This window comes from Pan paniscus, chromosome 21 (assembly GCF_029289425.2).
Source record: "Pan paniscus chromosome 21, NHGRI_mPanPan1-v2.0_pri, whole genome shotgun sequence".
Lineage (NCBI taxonomy): Eukaryota > Metazoa > Chordata > Mammalia > Primates > Hominidae > Pan > Pan paniscus.
In genome coordinates this window covers 3,218,640-3,234,221 of record NC_073270.2, presented here as the reverse complement: position 1 = coordinate 3,234,221, position 15,582 = coordinate 3,218,640, and the positions used below count along the sequence as shown (strand labels likewise).

Genomic DNA, 15,582 nt, shown 5'->3' with positions numbered 1-15,582 from the left:
TGCACTCCAGCCTGGGTGACAGAATGAGACCCCTGTCTCAAAAGGAAGGGAGGGAGGGAGGGAGGAAAGAAGGAAGGAAGGAAGGAAGGAAGGAAGGAAGGAAGGAAGGAAGGAAGGAAGGAAGGAAGGAAGGAAAGAAAGAAAGAAAGAAAGAAAGAAAGAAAGAAAGAAAGAAAGAAAGAGTGAGCACATGGAAAGAACCTGGTTCCTGGATGGAATCATTCCTGAGCTGCCACCCCAGCCCTAGACTGCCTGTCCCCACACTTCTTGTTGCATGAGATAAATGAATCCCTCTTTGGTTCAGCCAAATAGCAGCACTTCTCTCATATGCAGCTGAACACAATTGTGAATGGCTCATGGGCCTTGAAAAAGTCTTGGGATTTCAACAGACAGAGGCAGAAGACAGTGCCAGGAAACGCTCAAGACAGGGAAAGCCAGGGGCATGTTCTTGACAAAGCAGGCGGAGCAGATAGGGAGGTCAGAAGAGACGTTGTGATAGGGACAGAAGACCAGGGAGGCTCGGAGGATGGATGTGGATTTCATTCTGAAAGCAGGGAAGAATTGCTGGGGGAAGTGAGCAGTGCTGTTCTTGGGGAGTTGACGCTAGTTCCTTGGCACCGAGTGAGCCTTGGGCCCCCGGATGAGCAGGCAGGGCAGCTACTGAGGAGCCTGGAGCGAGAGTGGGTGGCCTATTTCATTCCAGTCTGCTGTGCTTGTGTTACATTCCTGTTAGCTTAGTATCTGCACAGAACACCGGGAACCGCAGTACCGCAAACTCTTTGGCATTCTGAAGGCCCTGCTCTCACCGTGTCACTTTCCTCCCACTGGCAATTACCAGACTGGCAAACCGCAGCCAGCCGAACCTCGCCCTCTGGCTTCCAAAGTGTGCCCTGCTTTGACTGCAGCATGTTGTAAGCCACAAACATCTTCGCCAAGAAATGATTAGAGAAGGAAACTATGAGAAAACAAATGTGTATAAAAATAAGACATGGTCTTGAGTCATTGTTAGGAAAATGGAAGCGGAAAAGATATCCAACCCAGAATGGCCTTGAACAAGTTCAAGGACCCACACACAGCTCCAAGGAAGGAAGTGTTCCCTGGTTTCGTCTTTTTGTGTGAATGGATTCTCTGATTTTGATACTTGAGCCTCAGAGGCAGGTGATGCAATGGAAAAATACAATATTGTTCCCAGTCTGCCCCTGACTACCTGTTTGAGCTCACGAAACAAAACAAAACACCTACCACTCTCTAGACTTTAATCTCCCCACCTACCCACCTAGACACTAAGAGGATTGGACCAGAGAAATCAAAGCCTCATCCTTCTCAAAAACGTTCCAGCCCCCACCTCCCTGTGCAGCCAGCAGTGTCCCGGCTCTCTGCCCATCTAACATACCAGGCCTCATGTTGCATGTGTTTGACTCTGTCCCAAGTCCCCAGCTAGTTCCTCGAGGACAAGAATCCTGTTTTCCCCACAGTCAGTACACATAGCAGAAACTCAATACATCTTGACTGAATGGATTCGTGAGCTGCACAGTTGTTTCTTGATAAGGGTTTCAGGAGGGAAGCAGAGATGCTGTCAGGGCAGGAAATGGCATGTGACACTCCCAGGCTCTAGGCAAATCAGCTGGAAGAGAGAATGAAGCTAAGTTCGTGCAATTTATCAACAACTATATTCCATAGAATTAACCCACTAGATGTTTTCACCTTCCGTGAAAAAAAAAAAAAAGTGCTCTGGTCAAAAAAGTAAGAAATTTACTAACTGAATCCCACATTCCACTCATTCCTCTATGGACATGAGCCTAGAAAAGGCTCTAAGATATCTGTTTACTTTTATGTAACCTAGAATTTCCCAAACCTAGGGAACCTGTGTTCGGAAAATGCCCATAAAGCATGAACGCAGTTTGAGAAGCACTGGTTTAGTGTGAATGGTTTCTACAGTGAAGTTTTTATTTACAAACCATGTTGGGGTCTGTGAAAACCCCTTTAGGACCAAAAATCATTGGTCACTGCATAATCAAATAGACAGACAGATATAATAATTCAGATTATTATTATAATTATGATCTCATTCAGTTAACACCTATTCAACAGCAACTGATCGTCTAGTACGCATCCCACACGAGGGATATGAGGATAAATAAGACAGGGTCCTCTCTGCAAAAGAGCATGTCCCTAAAGGGGAGGAGAAAGCGCAGAATATTGTGCTGAGCACTGTAAGCAGATGTTATGGGAAGGCAGAAGAAGGTACCTGGGAGAATCATGGAAACTAGACCTTGAGTAATAAAAATAATAACATTAACAACAATACCTTCATCAAGTGCTAACCACGTACCAAACACTGTTCTAAGCACTTTACGTATATTAACCCACTTATACCTCATAACAGTCTTACCAGTGACTTTCAGTGCCTACATTTTACAATGAGATCATTGAGTCTCAGAGAGGCTAAGTAACTTGCCCGAGATCACACAGCTAGAAACATGACATGGTCAGGATTCAAACCCAGGCAGTCTGGCTCCAAAGTCCATACTTTTCAGCAGTAGGCTGTACTTACTGCCTTTTGGGATGAGTAGTAAGTATACCAGATGGAAAAGGACAGAAACCTTCCAGGCAAAGGGAATAGGAAAAATAGCAAGTAGTTCTATGTGCATCAAACGTGGACTCTCAAATCTATGCCAGTAGGTTCTGGCTGTATCCTGTGGACTTGGGTGCTCAGATCTTTCCACTGATGTCCTTCAGGCAAGAAAGGAAAACATGAGCCTTTAGGGGAATCTGGAAGTGGAGCTTGAAAAAACCTCCACAAATTTCTTTTGAAGTCTCCCACCACCATCTGAAAAATTCATGAGAATTCTATATTTGACACCATAATAGAATTGTGTTGACTCCATATAAAACATCTTAACCACTTAGCAGTTCAATTAACATTTTTACATAGAACTCCAGGAACACATGCCATTATTTCTCTTGAGGCCTCGGGTATCCCTGGCAACCTGCTCGCATCCATGACTCCCCAGCTGGAGGCCTAGCTGTAAACAGCAGGAAGTCATTTAAGATGCCTGAGCCAGGGACGGACCCAGCACATTTGCGTTTTCAAAAGGTGACTCTTTAGAATAGCAGGAACCTAGGAATAACTTAAATATCCATCAAGAGAAAACTGGTTAAATAAATTACGTTCATCCACTGGAATACTACAGTGCTCTAACAGAATGAGAGACCAGCATATACAGATGAGAAAAGCTCTCTAAGGTAACATAGTCAGTGAAAAGAGCCGAGTGCAGACCAGTGTGTACAGTGGATTCCCACTTGTGTGTGAGGTGTGGAAAGCGTGTATGTTTTAAGGATATGCTTTTACAGGCAGAGAAAACTTTTAGAAGGAGAGACAACAAATGTCAACAGTAAGGATCTCTGGGGAAGGGAACCATGAGAGAACTTACTTTTTTTGTTGTTTTTGAGACGGAGTCTCACTTTGCAACCCAGGCTGGAGTGCAGTGTAGCGATCTGGGCTCATAGAACCTCCCAGGTTCAAGTGATTCTCCTGCCTCAGCCTCCTGAGTAACTTGGACTACAGGCACCCACCACCACACTCAGCTAATTTTTGTATTTTTAGTAGAGATGGAGTTTTGTCATGTTGACCAGGCTAGTCTCAAACTCCTGATGTCAGGTGATCCGCCCCCCTTAGCCCCCCAAAGTGCTGTGATTACAGGCCTGAGCCACCACTCCCAGCTGAGAACTTACTTTTTATTGCATATCTTTCAGTACTGTTTGGATTTCTACCATGTGCATTTATTACTTTTTAAATAAAAGAAATAGTTTGGCCGGGCGCAGTGGCTCACGCCTGTAATCCCAGCACTTTGGGAGGCCGAGGCAGGCAGATCACCTGAGATCAGGAGTTCAAGGCCAGCCTGGCCAACGTGGTGAAATCCCATCTCTACTAAAAAAAAAAATAATAATAATACGAAAATTAGCCGAGCGTGGTGCCACGCACCTGTAATCCCAGCTACTCGGGAGGCTGAGGCAGGAGAATCGCTTGAACCCAGGTGGCAGAGGTTGCAGTGAGCTGAGATCACGCCATTGCACTCTAGGCTGGGTAACAAGAGTGAAACTCCGTCTAAAAAAAATAAATAAATAGTTTAGTGAATCTCAGAAAGTTAAAAAGTAGTTTTTAAGAAAAAGGAAAACTGAGAAAAAAACTGCTAGCAGTACAGCATAGATGATGAGTGGGGAAAAAAGAGTGATTCTAGTTGTCCCTTGGTATGTGCAGAGAGCGGGTGAAGGGAGGAATTGGTTCCAGGACCCCTATGGGTATCAAAATCCATGGATGCTCAAGTCCCTTGTATAAAATGGCATGGGATTTGCATACAATCTACACACAGCCTCTCCTGCATTTTAAATCATCTCTAGATCACCAATAATTCTTAATACAATGTAAACTATGTAAATAGTTGCTATACTATATTTTTAAAATTTGTATAATTTTTAATTGTATTGTTATTTAATTTTCTTTTTTAAAAAATACTTTTCTATTAAAAATAATTTTTTATCTTAACCCAACATAGATATATTGTTATTTTTGATTGTGTTTTATTTTTCAAAGATTTTTGATCCAAAATTGGTTGAATCTGTGGGTGTGGTGTGGAACTTGCAGATACAGAGACCAATTATATAGAGAAAGACCCATTACTGGCAGGGCAAGTTAGCTCACGTCTGTAATCCCAGCACTTTGGGAGGCCGAGGCAGGCGGATCACCTGAGGTCAGAGGTTCGAGACCAGCCTGGGTGACATGGTGAAAACCCGTCTCTATTAAAAATACAAAAAATTAGCTGGGCGTGGTGGCAGGTACCTGTAATCCCAGCTACTTGGTAGGCTGAGGCAGGAGAATCTCTTGAACCCTGCAGGCAGAGGTTGCAGTGAGCCGAAATCGCACCATTGCACTCCAGCCTGGGCAACAAAAACAAAACTCCTCTCCAAAAAAAGAAAAAAAAAAGAGAAAGGCCTATTACAAAGCCACTGTCCTACAGCAAGATGACAAAATTGAACCAAGGAAGTGGCAGTAGGGCTAAGGAAGAAAACCGAGAGATATTTAAGCAGTAAAACTCTAGGACTCGGCAACTCGTTAAGTTGCGGGGGGTATAACAGAGGTAGACGTTAAGAATAAATTCGGCAATAGGAGAGACGGGGGAGCTGTTCACTAGGAACATGTGTGCAAAAGAAACAGCCAGAATGTGGGGAGGATAATGAGTTCAGTGTTGGACATGCTAGGTTTGAAGTATCTTAGGACATTCAGATAGAGGTGACCTATTAGAAAAGTGACTGTAAGGTTTTTGATCATAAACAATTCCATTTACCTTATTGATGGCAATTTACTAAGTTCTAACAATGAAGAATGAAATGAGGTTACCTTTCTGTGTAGTAAAGCATCCACACAGAGGGCCTGAGATTGCTATCCTGAGAAAGGCCTGCCTCGAAAGGCTGGATCTTGGCTGACTTCTGCGAACTTGCCTGGTAAAGAGTTCCCTATACCGATATGAAACTAAATGATAAGAGTGGCTCACTAGGCCTAGGTCATATTTGTGCAAACAACATGGTTTATACTTATACTGAATACCAGTTTTCCTTCTGGAAGTCTGGAGTGTTTGTACATGCTAGGCAGAGGGTGTCTATGCGACCAACCCCCGTGTAGAAACCTTGGGCACTGAGTCTGATGAGTTTCTCTGGTAGGCAACATTTTTTTTTTTCTTGAGAATGAGTCTTGCTCTGTCGCCCAGGCTGGAGTGCAGTGGTGCCATCTTGGCTCGCTGCAGCCTCTGCCTCCCGGGTTCAAGTGATTCTCCTGCCTCAGCCTCCCAAGTAGCTGGGATTACAGGCATGTGCCACAATGCCCAGCTAATTTTTGTATTTTTAGTAGAGATGGTTTCACCATGTTGGCCAGGCTGGTCTTGAACTCCTGACCTCAGGTGATCTGCCTGCCTTGGCCTCCCGAAGTGCTGGGATTACAGGTGTGAGCCACTGTGCCCAGCCTGGTAGACAACATCTGTTGAATAATTTGTTGCTGGAGGAATTCAGCACATCCTTTGTGACTGTACTGGGAGAGGACCGTGGAAGCGCCTGGTTTTCTCTGGACTCCCCCACGTAGCTTTCCCCTTCATTGATTTCGCTTTGTACCCTTTCCCTGTAATAAATCTTAGCCACAAGTATAACTATATGCTACACCCTGTAATTCCTTCTAGCACATTTCCAAACCTGTGGGTGGTCTTAGAGACCCTCAACACGTCTTCCTTCAGGTGGGGCTGAGGTGGGAGATACGCTCAAAATCTAAATCTGCACGGTCTCTCTGTTCTCCTCACCATCCACCAATGTCTCTCTGTCACAATTCCTTATGAAGATATAACTTAAATGTTCATTTTTTAAAAGCCCAGAGTTTTTCATAAAAAAAGGTGTGGCGCAGTGGCTCACGTCTGTAATCCCAGCATTTTGGGAGGCCAAGGCAGGCAGATCACTTGAGGTCAGGAGTTCGAGACCAGCATGGCCAACATGGTGAAACCCTGTCTCTACTAAAAATACGAAAATTAGCCAGGCATGGTGATGCATGCTGTAATCCCAGCTATTCAGGAAGCTGAGGCATGAGAATCACTTGAACCTGGGTGGAGGTTGCAGTGAACCGAGATTGTGCCACTGCAGTCCAGCCTAGATGACAGACTGAGACGCTGGTTCAAAAAAAATAGGTGTGGTGCAAGCAAGGGGTGCTCCTGCGGCTACGCCTGTTCCATAACATGGGTCTTACTGACTCTGTAGCATGCCTCAAACCAAGCTGCTCACTTCCAAGCTTTGGCAAAATGCTTGGTGATGACTGCATGGCCCTCTAAGTGCCTATTAATTCTGACAGTCTATGCCTTTGTGATTGTTCCATATTGGAATGGTTTGGGATTCTCCTGAGACAAATCCCAACCGAGGAAACAAAGGCTGATTGACACAAAGCCTGTAAAAGGAGGTGCAGGAAGAATTTTCCACCCCTGGCCAGAGTCCAAACTAGCCCCTATTAACATGTGATGAATGAAGGGTGATGCACCCAGGACTTTTGATCTTTATAATCCCCAAGCTGTCCAGTTCAGGAAACTGCTCATTCTCCCAGCCAGGCCCTGGCTCCAGGAGGTCTCAGTCATAAAGGCGTGTCTCAGGGAGGAGCTACTAGGACAAGCAATGGTTCCTTATGCTGGCTCTGCTCTGAAAACTGCCAAAGCATCACTTAGTAGTGATGCTGCTTTGAGAAACGTGGGGGTTGGATGGCCTTTTTGTGTTATAAGTCAGAATGTTCGTTGCAGCCACACCTTGTAAGGCCATATCACCAGCTGGAGTAAAACACAAGGCCTCGCAAGCCTTTCATTGTCCACCTCCGTCACCCAAGGGACTGACCTCCTTCCTAGAGCTTTGACAGGAGTCATGTCATCTTTTCCTTTTTATTCTCTCTGACAATGCCTCACTCCTCCCAGGAAAATATAACAACGCCAGTCTTGAAAGTAACAGCCCTACTCAGCTCCAGATGGGAGAGCTTATTGGGCTATGAAGGGTACGGCGAGAATGCTACTCACACACAGTTTCATGCGTGCATGGATAAGTCGGTCATTGGTTTTCCCATATAATTATAGAGACCATCTAAGTCTTTGTAAGTCCTAGCCTTTTCTTAGAGAACCCTTAGTCTTAATTCTCTCATATAGTTATCTGAGTCTAACATTGCCTGTAATCTGGGTCTTTCTCTTGGCAGTTTACTAAGAAATCTCTACTTTCTTCTTATTCTATTTATACTCAGACTAGAATAGTCCTGCTATATTCCATTACTTTGCAGAAACACCCTTAGTTCTGAGTCATTAAAATCCAGAAAGACTCGGTTTCAAATACCACCTGTGGACTTCAGAAGGCCACATAATGTCTCTGAACTTTGTTTTCCTCACCTATGAAATAGGGGGCTATGAGGAATAAATGCGAGAATTTATGTGCCACACTTGGCCTCATGCCTTACATACAGCAAGCACTGAATACAGGGCAGCCAGTTTATTATACCACTTGCCACACTAAGCCTTTCTGAGCCTCCAGTTCTCTTTAATCTCTGAAGCTCAGGTTTTAGAGGCCCCCACATTGACAAAAGCATTGGCTTTTTCTTCCATTTCTTTCTCTTATCTTTGATAACTTGCTATGTATTTTCTCTTTTCTTATCTCCTTATAGGTAATTCTCTGAGTAACCTGAGTTCTGTTGGCACTTGTACCCTTAGCTTAGAGATTTTTTTTTTTTTGAGACAGGGTCTTGCTCTGTTGCCCAAGCTGGAGTGCAGCAGTGCTATCTCAGCTCACTGCAACCTCTACCTCCCGGGTTCAAGCAACTCTCCTGCCTCAACCTCCCAAGTAGATGGGATTACAGGCACCTGCCACCACACCCAGCTAATTTTTATATTTTTAATAGAGACGGGTTTCACCATGTTGGCCAGGCTGGTCTCGAGCTCCTGACCTCAAGTGATCCACCCATCTCAGGGTCCCAAAGTGCTGGAATTACAGGCATGATCCACCGCGTCTGGCCGCAATCTTTATTATAAGTACACACTATACTTCCTTCTTACCCATCCATTCTTAACACTGCCATCTTAAGTCAATCAGCATATGCTCATAGAGAACAAGACTACAGGCAGCATTTTCATGTCAAATAGGACACCTTAATTTTTCTTCAAGTGAATCACTAAGAGTTAGTGATAAATGAGGGCTTCCAGTCAAAAAAATTGTTTCCTGATTTAGTTTGAGTTTTGTAATGCCTGTAATAAGGGTGTATGATTGATTGAGATATCTAAACAACCAATTTTCTTTTTTGGACATATGCTGCACACATTCTAGATTCTTTTTTCCTCCTGAGATTCTGTTTAGGCCTCACCCCTTCGGCAAGAATAACAATAATCATATGGCACGTTGTCTACATGTGTGGGTTTCTGGAATCTACAGAGAAAAAATAAGTGTGAAACCCCTATCACGAATCTAGCCAGGATAGCTCCAAGGAAAGGCAAAAGAGAGCTCTTAAATGTTAGAGTTGGCTGGGCGTGGTGGCTCATGCCTTTAATCCCAGCACTTTGGGAGGCTGAGGCGGGTGGATCACCTGAGGTCAGGAGTTTAAGACCAGCCTGGCCAACATGGTAAAACCCCGTCTCTACTAAAAATACAAAAATTAGCTGGACGTGGTGGTGGGTGCCTGTAATCCCAGCTACTCGGGAGGTTGAGGCAGGAGAATCACTTGAACCTGGGAGATGGAGGTTGCAGTGAGCCGAGATTGCACCACTGCACTCCAGCCTGGGCAACAGAGTGAGACTCTGTCAAAAAAAAAAAAAAAAAAAAAGAGTCAAGAAACAGTAAGTTTTAGCCATCAGGAAAATACAAATCAAAACCACAAAGAGGTATCACTTCCCACCCACTAGGACAGCAATCACCAAAAAGACAAATAATAACAAGGATTGGCAAGGTTGTGGAGAAATCAGAGCCTCCCTGCAATGCTGGTGGGAATGTAAAATGGTGCAGTTGATTTGGAAAACAGTTTGGCAGTTCCTCAAAAGTTTAAACATAGAGTTACCATATGTTTCAGCAATCTCACTCCTAGGTATATACCCAAGAGAAATGTCCGCATATGTCCACAGAAAACCTTGTATATGCATATTCATAGTAGCATTATTCATAATAGTCAAAAAGTATAAATAACTCAGATGTCCATCAACTGATGAATAAATAAGTCAAATGTAATGTATCCGTCTAGCAGAATATTATTCAGCAATAAAAAGGAATGAAGTACTGATACATGCGACAACACAAATGAACTTTGAAAACATTGTGAGAAGTGAAAAGAGCCAGACACAAAAGACCACATAGTGTATTGTTCCTTTTATAGGAAATGGACAGAATAGGCAAATCCACAGAGACAGAAAGTGGATTTGTGGTTATCGGCGGCTGAGGAGGATTGGGGGAAATGGGACTGACTACTCATCAGTACAGAGTTTCTCTTTAGGGCAAGGAAAATGTCCTAAACTCAACTGTGGTGATGGGTGTCCAACTCTGTGACTGCATTAAAAACCATGGAATTGTATGCTTTCATTAGGTGAGTTGTATGGCATGTGAACTGTATCACTAGAAAATGGTTATATTAAAAATAAAAAGGCCAGGTATGGTGGCTCACCCCTGTAATCCCAGCACTTTGGGAGGCCAAGGCAGGCAGATCACTTGAGGTCAGGAGTTCGAGACCAGCCTGGCCAACATGGCAAAACCTCGTCTCTACTAAAAATACAAAAAATAGCCAGGCATGGTGGCGCATACCTGTAATCCCAGCTCCTTGGGAAGCTGAGGCAGGAGAATTGCTTGAACCTGGGAGGCAGAGGTTGCAGTGAGCCAAGATCACACCACTGCATTCCAGCCTGGGTGACAGAGTGAGATTCCACCTCAAAATAAATAAATAAATAAATAAATAAATAAATAAATAAATAAATAAATAAGCAGTACAAGATCTTATCCCTAGGCTAGTAGCAGCATGAAACTGGTAATACATGCTGTAAGGAAGGCACTCTAAGAAAATCCAAACCTTCTAAAACAGATAAAAGTGGATCATCTAAAAAGATGCTTCAATACCACCTTGCCTAGGCTGCTATAAATTATTCTGCAAACCAATCTGGATTGTTCAGGAATAATATTTATAAGTTAAAAGCTAAATCTGTATCCAGTGCTATTTAGCAATCACACCAGGTAAAGGTGTTATTGGCCCATTGTGTCTACTTCACGCCCTGTGAACAACCCATAGGTCATTCTAATCCCTGCCTAGGAGTTGTTTATAGGATCTGATTTAGCACTCTGCCTGTAACATGGCAGCTAAAATCAGCTTAGCCATCTGTCTCAAATGTTCTCAGTTCACCTCTTCCTATGAGTAAGTAGCAAAAGTAAAAAATGGTGTTCCTATATTCAGTAATAACCAACTGAAAAAATATAATAAATAAGGCCCTACTGACAATGGCAACAAAGAATACCAAATGCATGAGACCTACATACGGGAACTATAAAATTGTACTGAAGGACATAAAACAGAAGGCCTGAATAAAAGGAACAATATTCCATGTTCTATGGGAAATTCGGTACTGAAAAGAAATCAATCCTCTCCAAACTATCCCAAAGGTTCAATATAATTCCAGTGAAAATTCTAGTGGAAAAATGAGTGTGAGAGTGTTGTGTGTGTGAGCGTGTGTGGGCATGCATGCACACGCATGTAGACAAGCATGTTTGCAGGGGTTGAGGGCACAATTTGGACAAGTTAATTCTCCAGTTTTCTTGAATGAGACTATAGCCAAGGGTTTTTTGGAAAACAAAAACAGTGAGAATGAAATGAAGAAAGACCTTCTACAGAATTAGAGGAACAGAATAGAGACCAGAAATAGGCCCTTGTATTTATGAGAAATTTGTAAAATGGTATTGGGGTAACTAGCTAGCATAAGAGGCCATGGCCTGGCCTGCTACTGAAGAGGCCCCAAGCTGGAAATCTTTATTGCATGGAAAGCCCCTATATTAAATTGAAAAGCTCTAGGCTTATAGCACAGGTAAAAATCTGTTAACAAGGATCCAGACATCAAGACTTCTAGAAATCAAGTGTAGATCACAGGGCGCTTATGGAATAGTGACACTGTCATGTGAGGCAGAGCTGGAAACTATTGTATTAATGATATGACTCCCCATAATCCTGGGTTTGAAAGCAGGGGAGATACAGCAGACTCCTCTAATTCAGTCCTGGCTGTCTAAGCTCTGCCATCTCGGTGAGAATGAGCAATAGGTGGGCCTTAGGGAGCTGTGACATCTTCCCTTTAAGGAGCTAAGTAAGTGCTTGCCACCACTAACTACATGTTAAGTGTCTTAATTCTGCAGACTCAGAAACTAACAGGGGTGCCCAGGTGTGGTGGCTTATGCCTGTAATCCCAGTACTTTGGGAGGCTGACGAGGGAGGATTGCTTGAGCCCAGGAGTTCAAGACCAGTGTGAGAAACATAGTGAGACCCTGTCTTTAAAAAATAAATAAATAAAAATAAATATTTAATGAACTAACAGAGGTCTTGGCCTCCCACACCTCTCCATTGGGAAAAGTGAAAAATTAAACCTCTCTCTCACTCTATTTTTTTAAATTTTTTTTTCTGTAATTAGGGTTAAATATGAACTCTCCCTCACTCTAGACACAATAATTAATTCCAAATAAATTAACCTTCTGATGCAACAATTCAACTTACAGGAATTTCATCTACTGAACACTCATAAAAAGTGGATCAAAATATGTAAAATAATATTTACTACAGTAATATTTCTATTGGCCAAAAGAGTAGAAACTAATAGTTAATCTATGTTGAGGACTTACTGTGGCTTTGATTGAAGCTCTTCACACAGAGTCCCTCACTTGATCTTCACAATAACGCTATGAGATAGGTGGTATTGTTATTTCCATGTTATAGGCAGAGAAACAGTGGTGGAGACAGGTAATGATACTATCCAAGGTCATGCATCTGGGTTTGCACTCCGAATATCTGGCTCCAAATCTCACTCTCTTAACTAGTACTCTTCACTGCCTCAATCCAAATGTCCATTCTTCATTCATTTATTCAAAAAACATTAACTGAGCGCTGCCATGCTCTAGGCATTGGGATAAGCACTGGAGACACTGTGAACAAAACTAGATATGGTCGGGTGCAATGGCTGACGCCTGTAATCCCAGCACTTTGAGAGGTTGAGGCGAGTGGATCACCTGAGGTCAGGAGTTCAAGACCAGCCTGGACGACATGGTGAAACCCCATCTGTAACAAAAACATAAAAATTAGCCAGATATGGTAGTTTACACCTGTAGTCCCAGCTACTGAGGGACTGAGGCTGAGAAAGGCAGGAGAATCGCTTGAACCCAGGAGGCAGAGGTTGCAGTGAGCCGAAATCATACTACTGCACTCCAGCCTGACAGCGAGACTCTGTCTCAAAAAAAAAAAAAAAAAAGTAGATATAGTCCCTCCTGTCATTGAGCTTACAGTCTTATGGGAGAACAAGACATACAACAATATATACTTATAAACTGTGATGAGTGCAAGGAAGAAGGATATACAGTGCTTTCCTCTGAGACCATTTAATAGGTCACATGATGAAATGCAGGGTTTGGGGAACACTTCCCTGAAGATGCCACATCAGAGCTGAGATCTGCTGGGGGAGTAGGTATGTGTATGTGTGTGAGAGCTTGAAATGTATTAGTGAAAGGAACAACTTGTATAATGACCCTGTGGCAGGAGGAAATGTGGTATAATCACTTACACCAGTCACCACAAGCACGATTTTAGGGCCCTGGCTTATAAGAAACCTATGCATGCCATCCTTTTTACAACCTCCAAGCCAGAGGGTACTAGAGCTTGGAAGGGTGAAGGGTTATAGCAGTTTGGGCCATGCCTCTAGGGGATGGGACAGAAGAAGGAGTTGATACGTTCCAGATGCTGGGCTGGGACTTAGCATTCTTTGCATGCAAACAGCACTTTGAGTAATTAATACACATCTGCAGGATGGAATGAGTCTGTTCTGGTCTAGAGGGAGATCACTGTAGACCAGGCCTTCAGACATGTTCCCCTCCAGAAAGGAGAGACAAAGACAGATGGGAACAAATAAATGACCAGAGACAGAACTCAGTTCCAAAGATACACCATGGTAACAGTGGGAGGTACTGGCTGCTTCCAAAAGTCAGACAAAATCACACATCCACCTGCCGTCCACTGGAAAACAGGCTTCCCCTGACTCAATTCCCTGTTCACTCCATAAACACTTGGTAGGAACAAAGCACAGGATTGCATGCTGCAGGCAACAGAAAGAAATACTGTATGTACTTCCATATCTCATAGTGTTACCAGAAAGCGGTCTTGATCCAGACCCCAAGAGAGGGTTCTTGGACCTCGTGCAAGAGAGAATTCGGGGCCAGTCCATAGAGTAAAGTGAAGGCAAGTTTATTAAGAAAGTGAAGGAATAAAGAATGGCTACTCCATACGCAGGGAAGCAGCGTGGGCTGCTCGACTGCTTATAGTTATTTATTGATCATATGCAAAACAAAGGGTGGATTATTCATGAATTCTCCAGGAGAGGGGTGGGCAATTCCCAGAACTGAGGGCTCCTCCCCCTTTTTAGACCATATAGGATAACTTCCTGATGTTGCCATAGCATTTGTAAACTATCATGGTGCTGGTGGGCGTGTCTTTTAGCATGCTAATGCATTATAATTAGCATAGAACGGAGAGTAAGAATGACTGGAGGTCACTTTTGTGGCCATCTTGGTTTCAGTGGGTTTTGGCTGGCTTTTTTACTGCAACTTGTTGTATCAGCAAGGTCTTTGTCACCTGTATCTTGTGCCAACCTCCTATCTCATTCCGTGATTTCGAATGCCTAACCTCCTGGGAATGCGGCTCAATAGGGCTCAACCTTATTTTACCCAGCCCCGATTCAAGATGGAGTCATTCTGGTTCAAATGACTCTGACAATAGGGCCTCAAATTATTTTTGAATAACGAGCAGTATAAATAAATAAACATAACAGGAAAAACAAGGCATACACACATAAAAAGGTCAAATTCTGCGTAAAATACATTGTGAACACACCATATTAAAACAAACCAACCAAAATGCCATAAATAATAAAACGACTGGAAAGAAATATTTCTTAAAAGGTATAAATTATGTTTTGCCTCTCAAATGTGGAATTATATAGGGCTTTTTACTTTTTATTTATTTATTTTGAGATGAAGTCTTGCTTTGTTGCCCCCGCTGGAGTACAATGGCATAATCTTGGCTCACTGCAGCCTCTCTGCTTCCCAGGTTCAAACGATTATCCTGTCTCAGCCTCCTAAGTAGCTGAGATTACAGGCGTGTACCACCACACCCAGCTAATTTTTGTGTTTTTAGTAGAGACAGGGTTTCACTATGTTGGCCAGGCTGGTCTCAAACTCCTGACCTCAGGTGATCCACCTGCCTTGGCCTCCCACAGTGATGGGATTACAGGCGTGAGCCCCCACACCCAACCTATAGGGCTTTTTAAAGCTACATTTTTATATTTCCCGAAATTCTAAAATAAGCACAGACTTCATTTTTTATGGTGAGATAATAAACTTTATTTAAATTAATTAATTAATTCAATAGACATTCATTGAGTGCTCTAGGTATTAGGGATTCAGAAGTGTGTTTGGCATCTGAAGGACCGGAACCGGCGGTGTGGCTGAGGCCAAGGGAGGGAGGAAGGGAGGAGTAGGGAGTTTGGAAGGTAGCAGGATTATAAAGGTCCTTGTAAAGCATGAAAAGATTTTGGGTTTTATTCTAAACGGAATTAACTAAAACACTAAGCAAGGGTTAAATGAGGTTGGGTGTGGTGGCTCACGCCTGTGATCCCAGCACTTCGAGAAGATTGCTTGAGCCTAGGAATGAGAGACAAGCCTGGGCAACAAAGTGAGATCCTCATATCTATGGAAAAAAAAATTATATAGGCAGTGGTGGCATATGCCTGTAATCTCAGCTACACAGGAGGCTGAGGCAGG

At 43.2% G+C, this 15,582-nt stretch overlaps 1 protein-coding gene across 2 annotated transcripts in view; it reads right to left on the bottom strand.

Moving 5' to 3' along the window:
- The window catches only part of TGM3 (transglutaminase 3), a 133,003-nt gene that overhangs the window by 102,517 nt on the left and 14,904 nt on the right, over positions 1-15,582 (bottom strand). Inside the window, exon 1 of one of the 2 annotated variants that reach the window (XM_063600982.1) lies at positions 12,400-12,535. The exons of the other annotated variant lie outside the window; for it this stretch is intronic. The gene's annotated coding sequence lies outside the window, so the exon portion shown is untranslated. Of the gene's footprint in view, positions 1-12,399; positions 12,536-15,582 lie in introns of those variants that run through there. 2 annotated transcript variants of the gene reach the window in all.